At 47.1% G+C, this 14,286-nt stretch overlaps 1 protein-coding gene and 1 non-coding gene across 2 annotated transcripts in view; one reads left to right on the top strand and one right to left on the bottom strand.

The window, feature by feature from the left end:
- LOC140460041 (uncharacterized) overlaps positions 1 to 7,805 on the bottom strand; it is a 137,920-nt gene extending 130,115 nt beyond the window's left edge. Inside the window, exon 1 of the mRNA XM_072554448.1 lies at positions 7,514 to 7,805. The gene's annotated coding sequence lies outside the window, so the exon portion shown is untranslated. The remainder of the gene's footprint in view (positions 1 to 7,513) is intronic.
- Positions 7,806 to 11,832: 4,027 nt separating this feature from the next.
- On the top strand, positions 11,833 to 11,904 carry trnaw-cca (transfer RNA tryptophan (anticodon CCA)). Its single transcript has one exon. It is a non-coding gene; the product is annotated as a tRNA-Trp (tRNA).
- Positions 11,905 to 14,286: the final 2,382 nt, after the last annotated feature.

The raw sequence follows: 14,286 nt of genomic DNA, 5'->3' as shown, positions 1-14,286 counted from the left end.
ATTTCAAACAGCAAAGGCAGTAACTGCAGATTCACTGCTGTATCCGTTAGTAGTATACGTTTCTCTCTCTCTCTCTCTCTCTCTCTCTCTCCCTTACAGACCACCTGCTTGCTGCCTTTGGCTGTCTTTCTCCATTTTGAAATTGCTGTTGTCTTGATTTTTTTACTCTAAAGTTCCAAAACAATGCATCAGCATATAAAACATTAATTGCTGCTCCTGGAATTCAAGGAAATCGCCTCCAACACTGAAAATACCTCAAAAAAGGAGCAGCTCTTACAGCCACAAATTTTCCAGTCCTCCATCTTGGATTAGTTCTTGGTGAACCTTCCCATCTTCTAGGTTACAGTTATTCAAATAATTTGCTTTTCTATTTTTGCTAGAAAAGTGGATAACCTCACGTTTATCCACACTAACTACATCTGACATACATTTGCCCACTCATTCAGACTGTCCAAATAACATTGTATCCTCCTCACAGCTCACCCTTCCACCCAGCTTCGTGTCATCTGCAATTTGTGACATATTCCAATTAGTTCCCTCATCTAAATCATTGACACATACTGTGAATACCTGGGGTCCTAGTCCCAATCCCTGCAGTTATAAAACATTGATCTGATTGACCATACAAAATAACAGATGTTAGCTTGATATTCACAACTGACGAAGACCTGATAAGCAATTATGAACCACTGAATTACTAAATCACAGAAGCAGGCCATTCAGCCCATCGTGTCCATGCAGCTCTCTAAATGAGCTTTCTGATGTTGTGCCATTTTCCTGACGTTTCCTTGGAAACTGGTACATTGCTTGTCATCAAATAATTTTCCAATGCTCTTACCTGAATCTGTTTCAACCACTGTTCCATGCGATGTCTTCCAGATCTATTTACTCACTGTGTGAAATTTCTTTCTCACATCACATTTTCTTCCTTGTAATGGATTTGAAATCAGCATTCTTATTCTCAATGCTTTTCCCATGGTGAACAGTTTTTCACTGTCTTTTCTGGGTATGATTTTTCTCAAAAATTTCAAAACTTCTTTTGAATCTGACTTCAGAGAGCAGTCCATGAGGCCAAGCCTCATCAACAACACAGAAACAACCGAGCATCTAAAGGGACGGCCCCTCAGTCATCACTGTGAGCCCCATAGCAACCATTGTTACCTGGGCGGGCATGCATTCCAAATCTGGTCTCTCAACATCACTAGGATTGTCCCACAGTTTGAGAAACTGTGATTCTCGCTAGGACTATAAAAATGAAACTTTTTTTGAAAGTGGTTGTTGCTGAGAAGTTTAATCCTTTCTGTCCAGTAGGAAGTCAATGATGTGTTTGAATTTGAATGACTCAGTGAATCCCTTCCCACATGTGGAGCAAGTGGATCACCACTCCCTGTGTGCCTGTGGGGATTACATTCCAGGTCAAACTGGGAATTGGATCTCTTCCTACAGCCTGAACATACTTCTGGTAACACTCCAGCGGGACTGTGCTTGTGTGGCACAGGTCAGATCATTGGCTGGCTTAGTCCTGCTCCTCAGATGCTGCTGGCCTGCTGTGCTTTTCCAGCACTACTCGCATCTAGATTCTGGTTTCCAGCATCTGCACTCCTTGTTTTTACCAGTACATAAGGAGGCCATTCACACTTTCACGTCTAGAATAGTTCCTGAAACACCCACCTATTCTCCACCCCTATCCCCATCATCTTGCAACTGTCCAGCTTCCTCGGTAGTGTAGTGGTTAGTATCCCCATCTGTGACTCAGGAGACTGGGGGTGCAATTCCCCAATGGGGAGGATTTGATATTTTTCTGGATGTCTTGTCACACAGAGGTAGTGACCCTAACCCTGAATCGGGTTCAAGTCCTGCCTGCTCCAGAGTTCAAAAGTTCACAAATATAGGAGCAGAATTAGGCCATTCAGCCCATCAAGTCTGCCGCGTCATTTGATCAAGACTGCTCGTCACCCCCATTTTCCTGCCTGATCCCTTGAAAGGGTTCAGAAAAGATTTACATTGATGTTTCCAGAGTTGGAGCATTTGGGAGAGGCTTAATAGGCAGGAGCTGTTTTCCCTGGAGGTTCAGAGGGTGAGGGGTGACCTTATAGAGGTTTATAAAACAATGACGGGCATGGATAGGATAAATAGACAAGGTCTTTTCGATGGGGTGGGGGAGTCCAGAACTAGTCGGCATAGATCTAGGGTGAGAGGGGAAAGATGTAAAAGGGACCTAAGGGGCAACTTTTTCATGTAGGGGGTGTGCTTGTATGGAATGAGCTGCCAGAGGAAGTGGTGGAGGCTGGTATCATTACAGCATTTAACAGGCATCTGGATGGGTAGATGAATAGAAAGGGTTTAGAGGGATATGAGTCAAGTGCTGGCAAATGGGACTAGATTAGGTTAGGATATATTTTGACATGGTCAAGTTGGACTGAAGAGTCTGTTTCCGTGCTGCACATCTCTATGACTCTATAACAAATGTTCAACGAACTGGTCTGCAATTTCCCACATATGGCCTCCCTCCCATTCTGAATAGAGGTGTTACATTAGCATTTTTCCAATCCAATGGAACCATAAGATCATACGACACAGGAGCAGAAATTATGTCATTCAGTCCATCGAGTCTGCTCCACCATTCAATCGTGGCTGAGATGTTTCTCAACTCCATTCTCCAGCTTTCTTCCCGTAACCTTTGATCCCCTTGACAATCAGGAACATATATATATCTCAGTCTTAAATAAACACAGTGAATCTTTCCCATGTTCACAGATTTTTGGAATATTGTCTGCTGCCACTTCCTTCGGGACCCAGCGTGCAGGCCATCAGCACCAGAGGACTTGTCTGTCCTCAATCCAAATAGTTTCCTGTGTACCTTTACCCTCTCAATGTTGATTGTTTAAGTTCTACCCTTTCTATAGCCTCTGCCTTGCCAATTCTAATAGGAATAGTTCTGTTGTCTGCCAACATAAAAACTGAGATCATCTCTGCCACTTCAATGTTCCCCCATTAACTCACAGTTTTCATCTTCCAAGGAACCACACTTCGCTCAGCGACTCTGTTCCCAATCGCAGACCAACAGAAGCTTTTGCTGTCCTTTTTGATATTTAGTGTGAGGTCTCTTTTGTAAGTTAACTTACCTATTTTTATTTATATTTTTAAATATCCCTTTATTTATGTTTGAAACTTTCCTAATGATTGATCCTTCCAAAAGTCCAGAATAACATTTCACAACAGGCTGAAAAGTTTAAAAAACACTCCGTTGAAACTTTTTAAAATCGCCCCTTTCTGGAGGCTGGGGGCCGGCAAAACGATCGCCCCGCCCCCATTGTCACCGATTGTTTGGAAGCCTCCCCAGCCACCCCCCCTCAACCCAGGAGACGTCACATACCTGGGCCCCGCCCCCATTGTCACCGATTGTTTGGTGGACTCTCCAACCACGCCCCCTCAAACCAGGAGACGTCACATACCTGGGCCCCGCCCCTTGTGAGCTGGCGCATGTGCAGTGCAGGTCCTGCAGCAGGACTGAGGCAGTGTTACTGAGTGTGGGAGCAGAATGGTGCCGGTGGCTGAAGTAATAAGAACCGCTGGAAAAGCCGAGCAGGTCCGGCAGCTCGTGCCGAGAGAAATCATTTCGGGTCCCGGTGATCCTCCTTCAGAACAGGACCAGGTTTCAGAAACATCCCGGGGAGGTCGCCAGGCCCGAGCGGCAAGACCTGGCTCCTGCCCCCGGGGAGAGGAGACAGTGAGACAGGGTAGGATTGGGAACCGCGGGAGGAGGGAGACTGGGGAGTTTATAAACTCCTAGGGGGCGGCCTGAGGCCTCCAATAGAAGCCCCACAGGCCCAGTGTTTACTTCACCGGCGAAGGCGCTCTCGGGTTGCCCGGGCAACCGGCCGCCATCTTTGTGAGGGTCAGGCGCATGTTGTCTTGGGGCGGGGAGCGCGGGCGGCCATCTTGGTGAGGGCACCATCAACTGTCATTTCTGGGAGAGAATTCCAACCTCGTGGTAACCTCGGCCTTGGCTCTCTCACGAGGAGAGAGAGAGAGAGGGGGGGGGTCAAGGAGAGAGAGAGAGAGAGAGAGGGGGGGTCAAGGAGAGCGAGAGAGAGAGAGAGGGTCAAGGAGAGAGAGAGAGAGAGAGAGAGAGGGGGGGGTCTCTCCCTCCCCTCTCTCTCTCTCTCTCTCCCTCCCCTCTCTCTCTCTCTCCCCCCCCCTCTCCCTCCCCTCTCTCTCTCTCGTGGTAACCTCCTGCTCAACCAAAATGCAATACCTCATTTCTCTAAATTAAATTCTATCTGACACTCCTCAGCTTGTTGCCCATCCCAAAAATTCTAATTTATAGCAAACTCTCTTTGCTCTCTTATTCCCTAGAAGCTAAAAATCTCCATACCACACACTCCCCCTCTGTTTTCACTTTGCTGAACCGAACCCCTGCTGTACCTCATTCTGAAGGGTTAAAATACTGACCAGCCATGACAAATGGATGTTGGGAAGATGTTTCCATTGGTAGGAGAGACAAGGAGCTGAGGGCACAGCCTTAGAGTAAAGGAAAGACCTTTTAGAATGCAGAGACAGAGAAACGTCTTCAGCCAGACAGTGGTGAATCTATGGAATTCATTGCCATAGACAGCTATGGAGGCCAGGTCACTGAGGGTATTTAAGACTGAGGTTCTTGAGTATCAAGGGGATTGAGGGTTACAGTGAGAAAGTGAAAGAATGGGATTGAGAAATTTATCAGCCACGATTGTGCGGTATGAACAGACCTGCTGGGCTGAAAGATTTCTGCACCTATTTCTGTCTTTTGCTGTCCTGGGCACAGAGTGTCAGAATTGGGAGCAGGAGTAGACCATTTGGTCTTTCGAGCCTGCACCAGCATTGAACACATCATAACTGGGTATTAATCTACCTACATCTTGGTAGATAGACTGTGACTTATCTCACTGGAGCACAGAAGGTTGAGAGATAACCCTACAGAGGTTGTATAAAATCATGAGGGGAATAGAGGAGATGAATCACAGGTGTCATTGCCCTTGGGTGGCGTTTTTAAGATTAGGCAGCAAATTTTGAAGGTGAGAGGAGAAAGATTTTAGAAAGACTTGAGGGGCAGCATTTTTTTTAAAAACAGAGTGGTTTGTGTGTGGAATGAATGTCCAGACATTTTCTCACCTTCCCTCCATAAACAACATTCTTTGTTGTTGAAAAATCACATGAACTCAGCCTTGAATATATTCAATGGCCCCTTAACTACAGGAAGAAATCCCCACTTCTGAACTCCATTCCTCTTGCTAATATACCACTTGCACTACTCATTGCTCACTGCACCTGACAACTGGCATTGACTGGTGAGGAAGGATGCTGAGGCCCCTTTGTACATCCACATGTCATTCCTGATGAAGAGTTCATGCCTGAAATGTCAACTCTCCTGCTCCTGGAATGCTGTCTGACCTGCTGTGCTTTTCCAGCACCACACTTTTCGACTCTGATCTCCAGCAACTGCTGTCCTGACTTTCTCCATATACCAAAACAGTATATCAACATTTAAACAATGCACCTCCTTTCTGCTTTTTTTTTTTACACAGCAAAAGCTCCAACTTCAGATTGGCCACGTGTTTGCCAATTGTGGTCTTTGCTACACTGGGGAAACTGAGCATAAATTTGGGGAACAGTCCGCAGCCAGGGCCGCAGAGGCTGACCAGACCTCCCAGTCGCCACCCATTTTAATTCCCCTTCCCACTCCATTTCTGACATGACCATCTTTGGCCTCCTTCATTACCACAACGATCCAAACCGCAAATTGGAGGAACAACACATCTTCCACCTGGGCAGCCTACAGCCTGTTGGACTCAACATGGAGTTCACCAATTTCAAATAACCTCCCTCGCCACCCCTTGAATTCCTTCCTAGCCCCTCCCCGCCGCCACCAACCAGTTTCCTTCCTACCAGTGACCAACCAGTTTGTACCCTCTACCTGTCCCCACCTATCCCCAATTCACCACCCTGCCCCCAGCACATCCTTGTTCTGCAGCTCTCCCAACACCCATCCCCAGTCCTCAACAAGGGTGACACCCAAAACATTGACTTGACCTCCTGATGCTGCCTGGCTTGCTGCGTTCTTCCAGCCTCCTGCATGTCTATTTTGCCAATTGAGTCACAGACCTGGCCCAACTTTTCCCAAGTCTGTCCCCTCCCTGGATTCACCCACTTTCCTTTCAGTTGCAGCAAGTCAACAATTGAACATCGCAATGAAAAATAAATGGAAAAGGGGATGAGAAACGAGAGTGTCGTACTCTTGGTCAATCAAAAGAAGGTCTCACACTTTTTCTGTTGACAGTGAGGAACACGTGCAATGTTTTGGTGACACTGGTGAACACGTGCCCTGCTTCTTGACACAGGAATGCAAACAATATGGTCAGTGGCGCTGCTGGTATTATTGACACATTAAGTGTCCAAATGCCAATAGGAGAAAAAACGGGTAGACGATTGTTTTCCCCATATGGCACAATATTTTATTGCTTTTCCATCTTGTCTGGCTGCTCAACGTTTTTGACTTTTCCCCAGTGTAGGGGTGAAGTTCAGAACTAGAGGGCATAGGTTTAGGGTGAGAGCGGAAAGATATAAAAGGTACCTAAGAGGCAACTTTTCCATGCAGAGGGTGGGGTGGTGTGTGTATTAGATTAGATTTCATTACAGTGTGCAAACAGGCCCTTCGGCCCAACAAGACCACACTGGCCCGCCGAAGCGCAACCCACCCATACCCCTACACTTACCCCTTACCTAACACTACGGGCAAGTTTGCACGGCCAATTTACCTGACCTGCACATCTTTGGACTGTGGGAGGAAACCGGAGCACCCGGAGGAAACCCACACAGACACGGGGAGAATGTGCAAACTCCACACAGTCAGTCGCCTGAGGCAGGAATTGAACCCCGATCTCCAGAGCTGAGAGGCAGCAGTGCTAACCACTGTGCCACCCCGTATGGAATGGGCTGCCAGAGGAAGTGGTGGAGGCTGGTACAATTACAGCACTTAAAAGGCATCTGGATGGGTAGATGAATGGGAAGGGTTGAGGGATATGAGCCAAGTGCTGGCAAATGGGATGAGATTAATTTAGAATATCTGGTCAGCATGGACGGGTTGGACCAAAGGTGTCTGTTTCTGTGCTGTCCATCTCTGACGACTCTAAATAATAAAAAGTACAATTTGACAAATAACAAACTATATCCATGTTAACAAGGCTTAGCTCACCACATGCTTTACTAACCATTCTCCACAGGTCCTATCCCTTCAATGACTGAGGAACATATGCTGGTGCATAATCTCCTTCACTAGTATTTACACACTAGTCTAAGGAATTGCACTAGTAACAGAGAGGGTAAAAAGCACAAGGATTAATAAAAAAGTGAAGGTAAAAATCACAAGAAGCACAAGCCCCAGTAAAAGCAGATGTAAAGTGAGTGTAAAATGTCACTATGACAGGACAGGCCCCACATTCCTTCCCCTCCGTCCCCCCCCAACCTGCCTCACCTTTCACCTCCCGGGCCCAGTACCTTCCAGGTGGCCCCAGAGTTGACACAGGGGCCGCCCCACGACCAGTAGAACTCCACCACCCAGGCGGCCGACGGGTTCCCAAACAGGCCCTTAACCCCATCCGCCTCCAGAATGGTCACCGGCTCCTACCTGCTGTACAGCCGGGCGGTGTGGCCGTGACACAGCAGCTGCGCCAGGAAGGCGGCGGTGCCCAGTGACGGGTGTCTGCCCCGGGCCGCACGGCGCCATTTTCCTAACGGCCGCGCCTTCTCCTCCCAACCGCCTTCACCCCCGCGTGACGTCAGCTCAGGGGGGTGGGCGGGGCCGGGGGAGCCTCACCGTCACCACGTAACAGCCACCTCGCGCTACAACTGCTCATTCACAAAAACAAACTCTCCTGTCTCACTCTGCAGCTGCAGGGGGGGACACTGCCACGTTTCGAGGAGCCCTGTCTACATTGGGAAAGCTCACGGCTCAATTTAAACAGGTATTCCGACATCTAACGGAACAGCGTCATATCTAAAGGGGGCAATCTGCATTTTAAATGGACATGGACATTTTAATGGGTATTTCTGCAAATAAAGAGGTTTAAATGGACGAGATTACATTTCAAAAGGATGTGGGCACATTCAAAGGGATATCTTAATATGTAAAGTGACGCAGTTATATCTAAGTGAATCTACCATTGGTGGGTCCACATGGGGGAGATGTCGTTCAGTTGCCCGAAGTGCTGGAAGGCCTTCAGCAATTCCTCAGCCCTGCTGAGGTACCAGTCCGTTCACACCAGGGAGAAGTTCTCCTGTCCGAGTGTGGGAAGTGCTTTACCCGCTCCTCCACACTGCTGAAGCAACAGCTGGTCCACGCGGGTGGGGGATGGAAGGCCATTCTGCTGCCCTGAGTGCGGGAAGGCCTTCAGCAATTCGTCCGCCCTGCTGAAGCACCAGTGTGTCCACACTGGGGAGGGACCCTTCAGCTGGCCCGAGTGTGGGAAGAGGTTAATGTTTTCCTGCAACTTGCGGAAGCACCAGCGGGGGCACCAGCGCTCCAAGCAATCAGATCCCACCGGTGACGCTGCCTTCGGTCACCCCCCAGGACTGAATCTGCTGCCAGTTCTGACAGTGGGTGCAGTGGGAGAGTAGTTGGGCTGTTATTGTTTCTGCTGGAATGCAATTGCCCCCCCCCCCCCACACCCCACAAACCCAACCCCATGGTAGCTCAGGGTTAGCACTGCTGCTTCATGGCACCAGGAACTCAGGAATAATTCCACCCTTGGGGGTCTGTGTGCAATTTATGAAGGGTAGGAAAATGGATCTGAGTTGGTTAGTCTTCGGAAGATCAGTGCAAATGTGTTCGGCTGAAGGACCTGTTTTTCCACATTGTAGGAGTTCTACGATCCTATGAGCTTTGCTTTCAGTGGACACTGCTGCTCATTGAGCCAGGGACTGCACATTGCCAATGAAATGATCCAGAGAAACCTAAGACCGCAAGACCATCAGAGCAGATGTTAGACCAATGGGCCAGACGAGTCTACTCTGCCATTAGTTAGAGACAAAAGTAGTGCAGATGAGATTAGCTACAGTGTGGAAACAGGCCATTCATCCCAACAAGTCCACATCAAACCCTCCGAAGAGTAACCCATCCAGACCCATTTCCCTCTGACTAATGTACCTAACTCTATGGGCAATTAAGCATGGCCCATCCACATGACCTGCACATCTTTGGTTTATGGAAGAAAACAGGATCATCCAGAGAAAACCCTCGCAGACACTGGGATAATGTGCAAACTCCTCACAGACAACCACCCAAGGCTGGAATCAAACCTGGTTCCCTGGCGCTGTGAGGCTGCAGGTGTAACCACTAAGCCACTACATATTGCAACCCGAGGTAGGCAAGCAGGAGGTTGGGAGCCAGCAAGCCAGGCAGCACCAGGGTGTGGAGTAGTCAGCGTTTTGGGTATTAACCCTTCTTCAGGACTGAAACGTTGACTTCTCTGTGAGAAACGATTTACGGAAATGTTGCTGGGGGTGGGAGGATTTGAGCTACAGGGAGAGGCTGAATAGGCTGGGGCTGTTTTCACTGGAGCATCGAGGCAGCGGAGTGATCTAATTGAGGTTACAAAATCATGAGGGGCATGGACAGGGTAATAGACAAGGTCTTTTCCCTGGGATGGGGGAGTCCAGAACTCGAGGGCATAGGTTTAGGGTAAGAGGCGAAATATATAAAAAGGGACAACTTCTTCATGCAGAGGGTGGTATATAAATGAAATGAGCTGCCACAGGATATGGGTCAGGTGTTGTCAAATGGGAGTAGATTAATTTAGGATATCAGGTCAGCATGGATAAGTTGGACCGAAGGGTCTGTTTCCATGCTGTACGTGTCTCTGACTACTAGTACTGATGTAAGTTTAAAACAGAGTCCAAGTAACTTTGAATAGTTCAATCTTGTTGAGCTCACCTCCTCAAAAGTTTCAGATGAATCCCTCTGAGCGATACTGTTTAAACATGCTGAGTTGGACAAAGTATCCCATCAAGTTCAACACAAACCCAGAGTTGAAGAAGTCAGAAGTCAGAACACCAAGGGGACCAAAACTGATCACAATATTCCAGGTGTAGCCTCATCAACGTCCTGTATAACTACAACATAACTTGCCAACATCTGTACTCAATTCCCTAACCAATGAAGGTCAGTGTGCTGAAACCTCTCTTCACTGCCTTGTGTACCGATGTTGTCAGAGATATAGGACCTACATTAAACTGATGCAGAATCCAGCTGCTGAGAGCCCAGAAGCAGAGTAATGCTGCGTGAGTGTGCTAGGCTTTAGATTTTGACACCACCTCCCCACACTTCTGGAGACCTCAGGTCTGTAGCTTGCCTTCTTATCCTTGAGGGTTTTCCACCTGTTTGAAACAGCCTGTCCTGCAATTAACCCCTTTACGCCAAGGCATTCCTTCTACAGGCAGAATTAATTGTCCTTCTGTCACACAGTTATTAAACACCATTATCTCATCTGTCCAAAGGAACAGCTCATTGTTTTGCCTCCTCCTGCCCAGTGATAATTAATGTATGTTATTTGTGAACTCCCTTGTAGCAGTTTCTCATTGGCCCTTTCGTTTCTTGGTCCAGAAGGAGTTATTGCTGACTCATGAAGTTATCAAAGTTCTGGAGTTTACAGGACCACACCACATTCCTCTCTGCCTCCCCCAGGAATAACGATTGCTCCTGAGATACTCACAGTTCCTGACGTTCCTTGATATCCCCAAATACAATCCATATGTCAGGAAATCACTGGTGCTGCCCTGACATAGATAGTCAATGTTTGAACAGAAGATTATGGGGAGAAAATGCAGAAATCCGAAATGCAAAGAGACTTGGGAGTTCAAGTCCAGGATTTTCTCAAAGTAAACTTGCAGGTTGAATTGCACTTTCCCCTGCAAGTGCCGAATGTGTGACACCAGCCCATTTACCTATTCCCTCCTCGCTATCCAAGGGGCCAAACTTACCTTCCAGGTGAAGTGGCACTTTATCTGCACTACCCACAACCCAGTCTACTGCATTTGCTGCTCACAATATGGGCTCATCTACATTGGGGAAAACGAACCGTAAACTGGGTGACTGCTGCACAGAACATCTACGTTCTGCCTGCAAAAAAGACCCTGAGCTTCCAGTTGCCTGCCAATTCCACACCCCACCCTGTTCCCTGTCCAACATCTCTGTCTCAGGTTTGCTGTTGTGTTCCAGCGAAGCTCAGCACCAGAAGAACGAAGAGCACCGAATATTACACTTGGGGACATTGCATCCCTCCGGTCCCAATAGCGAATTCAATAATTCTAGGGCCTGAACTCCATGGTATCCTCGTCCCTGCCGCACACGCCAAGCCCTGTTATCACATAGTCTGTCATTCCACACTACTTAACCACGAACAGTGTCCATTAACAGTTATTCACCCCCACCCCCCCCACCCCAAACTCCACGCAGATCGTTATCAACTCCTTTTTCTGTCCAACAGTTCTTCCTTCTCTTTGGGCTCTGTCCTGATCTCCGCCTTCCTCCCACAATATCTCCTGCATATAAACCGACATTTTCCCAATCACCATCTGTTCTGTGGAAGGGTCACCGGCAACTCCTGTTTTTTGTTCCTGATATACAGCATCCGCAGTTCTTTCAGATTTTTATTGAGAGAGAGTTGGAAATTGTTTCGAGAGACAGAAGGAGAAGGGGGTGGGGGTGGGGGGGTGGAAACAGAACAGACATGAACGTAAAATCATTGTAGTGCGATCACTTCCCTTAAGCATCAATAGAGCGCATGGTGCATCTGTGAGCTTGTGGCGCAACGGTAGCGCGTCTGACTCCAAATCCGAAGGTTGCGTGTTCAAATCACGTCAGGCTCACTACAATCAACGTCTAACATTTCAGATGAAGAAAGGAGTACGTTGTATCGAAAGTTATTTGCGGAAACTTTCGATCACATGTGAATCTTTGCTGCCAGTTTGGTTTGTGAACACTGTGTCAGGGAGGTGAGGTGGTGTGTAAATGCTCAGCTCCCCGCAATGTGCGAAGTCGAACACAAACTGTTCATTACGGTATTTAAACACACAGCCGCTTCGTTCAGTTGGTGACCACGCGGTGTGAATAACATTATACCGATTTTTTTACAACATAATCTAGAGATTTCCATCCAGGTTTTAGTCACATCAAACTGCCACGTAATGATGTTATGGCCTCAGTAAACTATAATAACGTGAAGATCGCTGGGATGATTTTCTACATCCGACTGCAATATAAACACAGATCATTGTTTCCAGTTTTGGTGGAACAAAAGACATCATATTGATGGAAAATTACAGTTAGTGCAAACACAGCTAGCCATCGATAAATATTAATCCTGTTCACTTCAATGGCCAAATTTCAATTCAGGAACCAAGTGCACTCGGCTGCTTGTAACATAGACAACATGACAAAATGGCTCATAGGAGCAGAAATGGGACATTGAGGAGAAGTGAAATGTTTGCTTTTGGTCACCTCCACAATTGTTAGAAAAACAGGTTGAAAGGATTCTTAAAAGGTGTCTGAAGGAGTGGTGAGGCATAACACTTCAGACAGCGCAAAGTGGAAGACCACTTTCTAGTGGAAGAAAAAGACATTCCTTATTTCTGAAAGAACTGGGAAACAGAAGAGGGAATGAAATCTGACTTGGGATCTATTTCCTATTTGTTGAGGATGTTGCTTCATCACAGTCTTGGTTTAGAGCATAAGCTCTTCATCAGGAATAAAGGGTGGCCCAAGGGGGCTGAGAGATAAATGGGAAGGAAGTGGGGCTGGAGGGAAGGCAGCTGGGAGTGCAATAGGTAGATGGAGGTAGGAATTGACGGTGATAGGTCAGAGATGAGGGTGGAGCAAATAGGTGAGAAGCAAGGTGGACAGGTATGACAGGTCAAGAGGTTGGTGTCGAATTGGAAGGTTGGATCTGGGACAAGGTGGGGGAGAGGAAATAAGGAAACTGATGAAAACTGCATTGATACCATGTAGTTGGAGGGTCCTAAAGCAGAAGTTGAGGTGTTTTTCCTTCAAGTGTCGGGTAGCAAGAGGCTGGCAGTGGAGGAGGCCCAGGACTTGCATGTCCTTGGTGGAATGGGAGGGGGAGTTAAAGTGGTAAAAACAATGACTGCAGATGCTGAAAACCAAATACTGGAATAGTGGTGCTGGAAGAGCACAGCAGTTCAGGCAGCATCCAACGAGCAGCGAAATCGACGTTTCGGGCAAAAGCCCTTCATCAGGAATAAGGCAGTGAGCCTGAAGAGTGGAGAGATAAGCTAGAGGAGGGTGGGATAAAGTGTTCAGCCACAGGGCGGTGTGTCGGTTAGAATTAGAGTCCAAGAGTTGTTCCCTGAAATATTCGGTTAGTTGGCATCCAGTTTCCCCAATGTGGTTGAGACCATATTGCGAGCATTGGACATAATCTTATAAATAGATTGCATAAGTCTTAGCCTGCGAGAATTTGAATCCTCACTCCCAATGAGATGATGCCATGAATATCAGTGAACTGCTCTTTTTGTTAAAAACCACAAGTTCTTGATTTATTTTCACAAGTTACTGGTATTCACACCTGCACATTCAATGTCAAACTCTGACATCAGAAATTAAATTACAGCATTAATTTTGACTTGAAATATTCGAACAAACAAATTAGTAGCACACAGTGAATCGCAAGTCTGATTAATCTGAAATTAAATTTGACCAAAAAAATATAAAATCAAGATGGGAGATAAGAAATGGGGGAAGGGCAGAAGGCGAGAAATGCAGCATCATAGAAAGTGCTCCCCCAGAGTGTGCATTTTGCCAACTACCACTGCTAAATGTAAACACTCTGATATGATTTTTCGGTTTTAATGTAAACCATAGACCCACACATTAGGTACCATTTAAATGAGTTAAAAATACAAGCATTGAGCAAATCCAGATTCCAGCCTTACCCCTCCTTCTTGGAGCTTGGACCTTCCTCCAGTGCCGGGGGGTTGTTGAACTCCTGGGCTCCAGCGGCCACGCCTCCACTGAAGAAGCTTTGGGAAGCAGATGCAAAGGCAAGATGCAGAACAGAGAACCTTTGTATATGAAAGCAGCTTACAGAGACATTGAGCAATAGAATCACATGGTTTTTACCCATCGATCTCTGGGTTATCTACCCAGCACACTCACGCAGCAATTCTCTACTTCTGTGCTCCCAGCAGCTGGATCGTGGATCAGTTTAAAGTAGGTCCTATATCTCTGATTAC

This window comes from Chiloscyllium punctatum, chromosome 36 (genome assembly GCF_047496795.1).
Source record: "Chiloscyllium punctatum isolate Juve2018m chromosome 36, sChiPun1.3, whole genome shotgun sequence".
NCBI lineage: Eukaryota > Metazoa > Chordata > Chondrichthyes > Orectolobiformes > Hemiscylliidae > Chiloscyllium > Chiloscyllium punctatum.
Note: the sequence above shows the minus strand (reverse complement) of the source record. Positions and strands in the feature narration are given on the sequence as shown.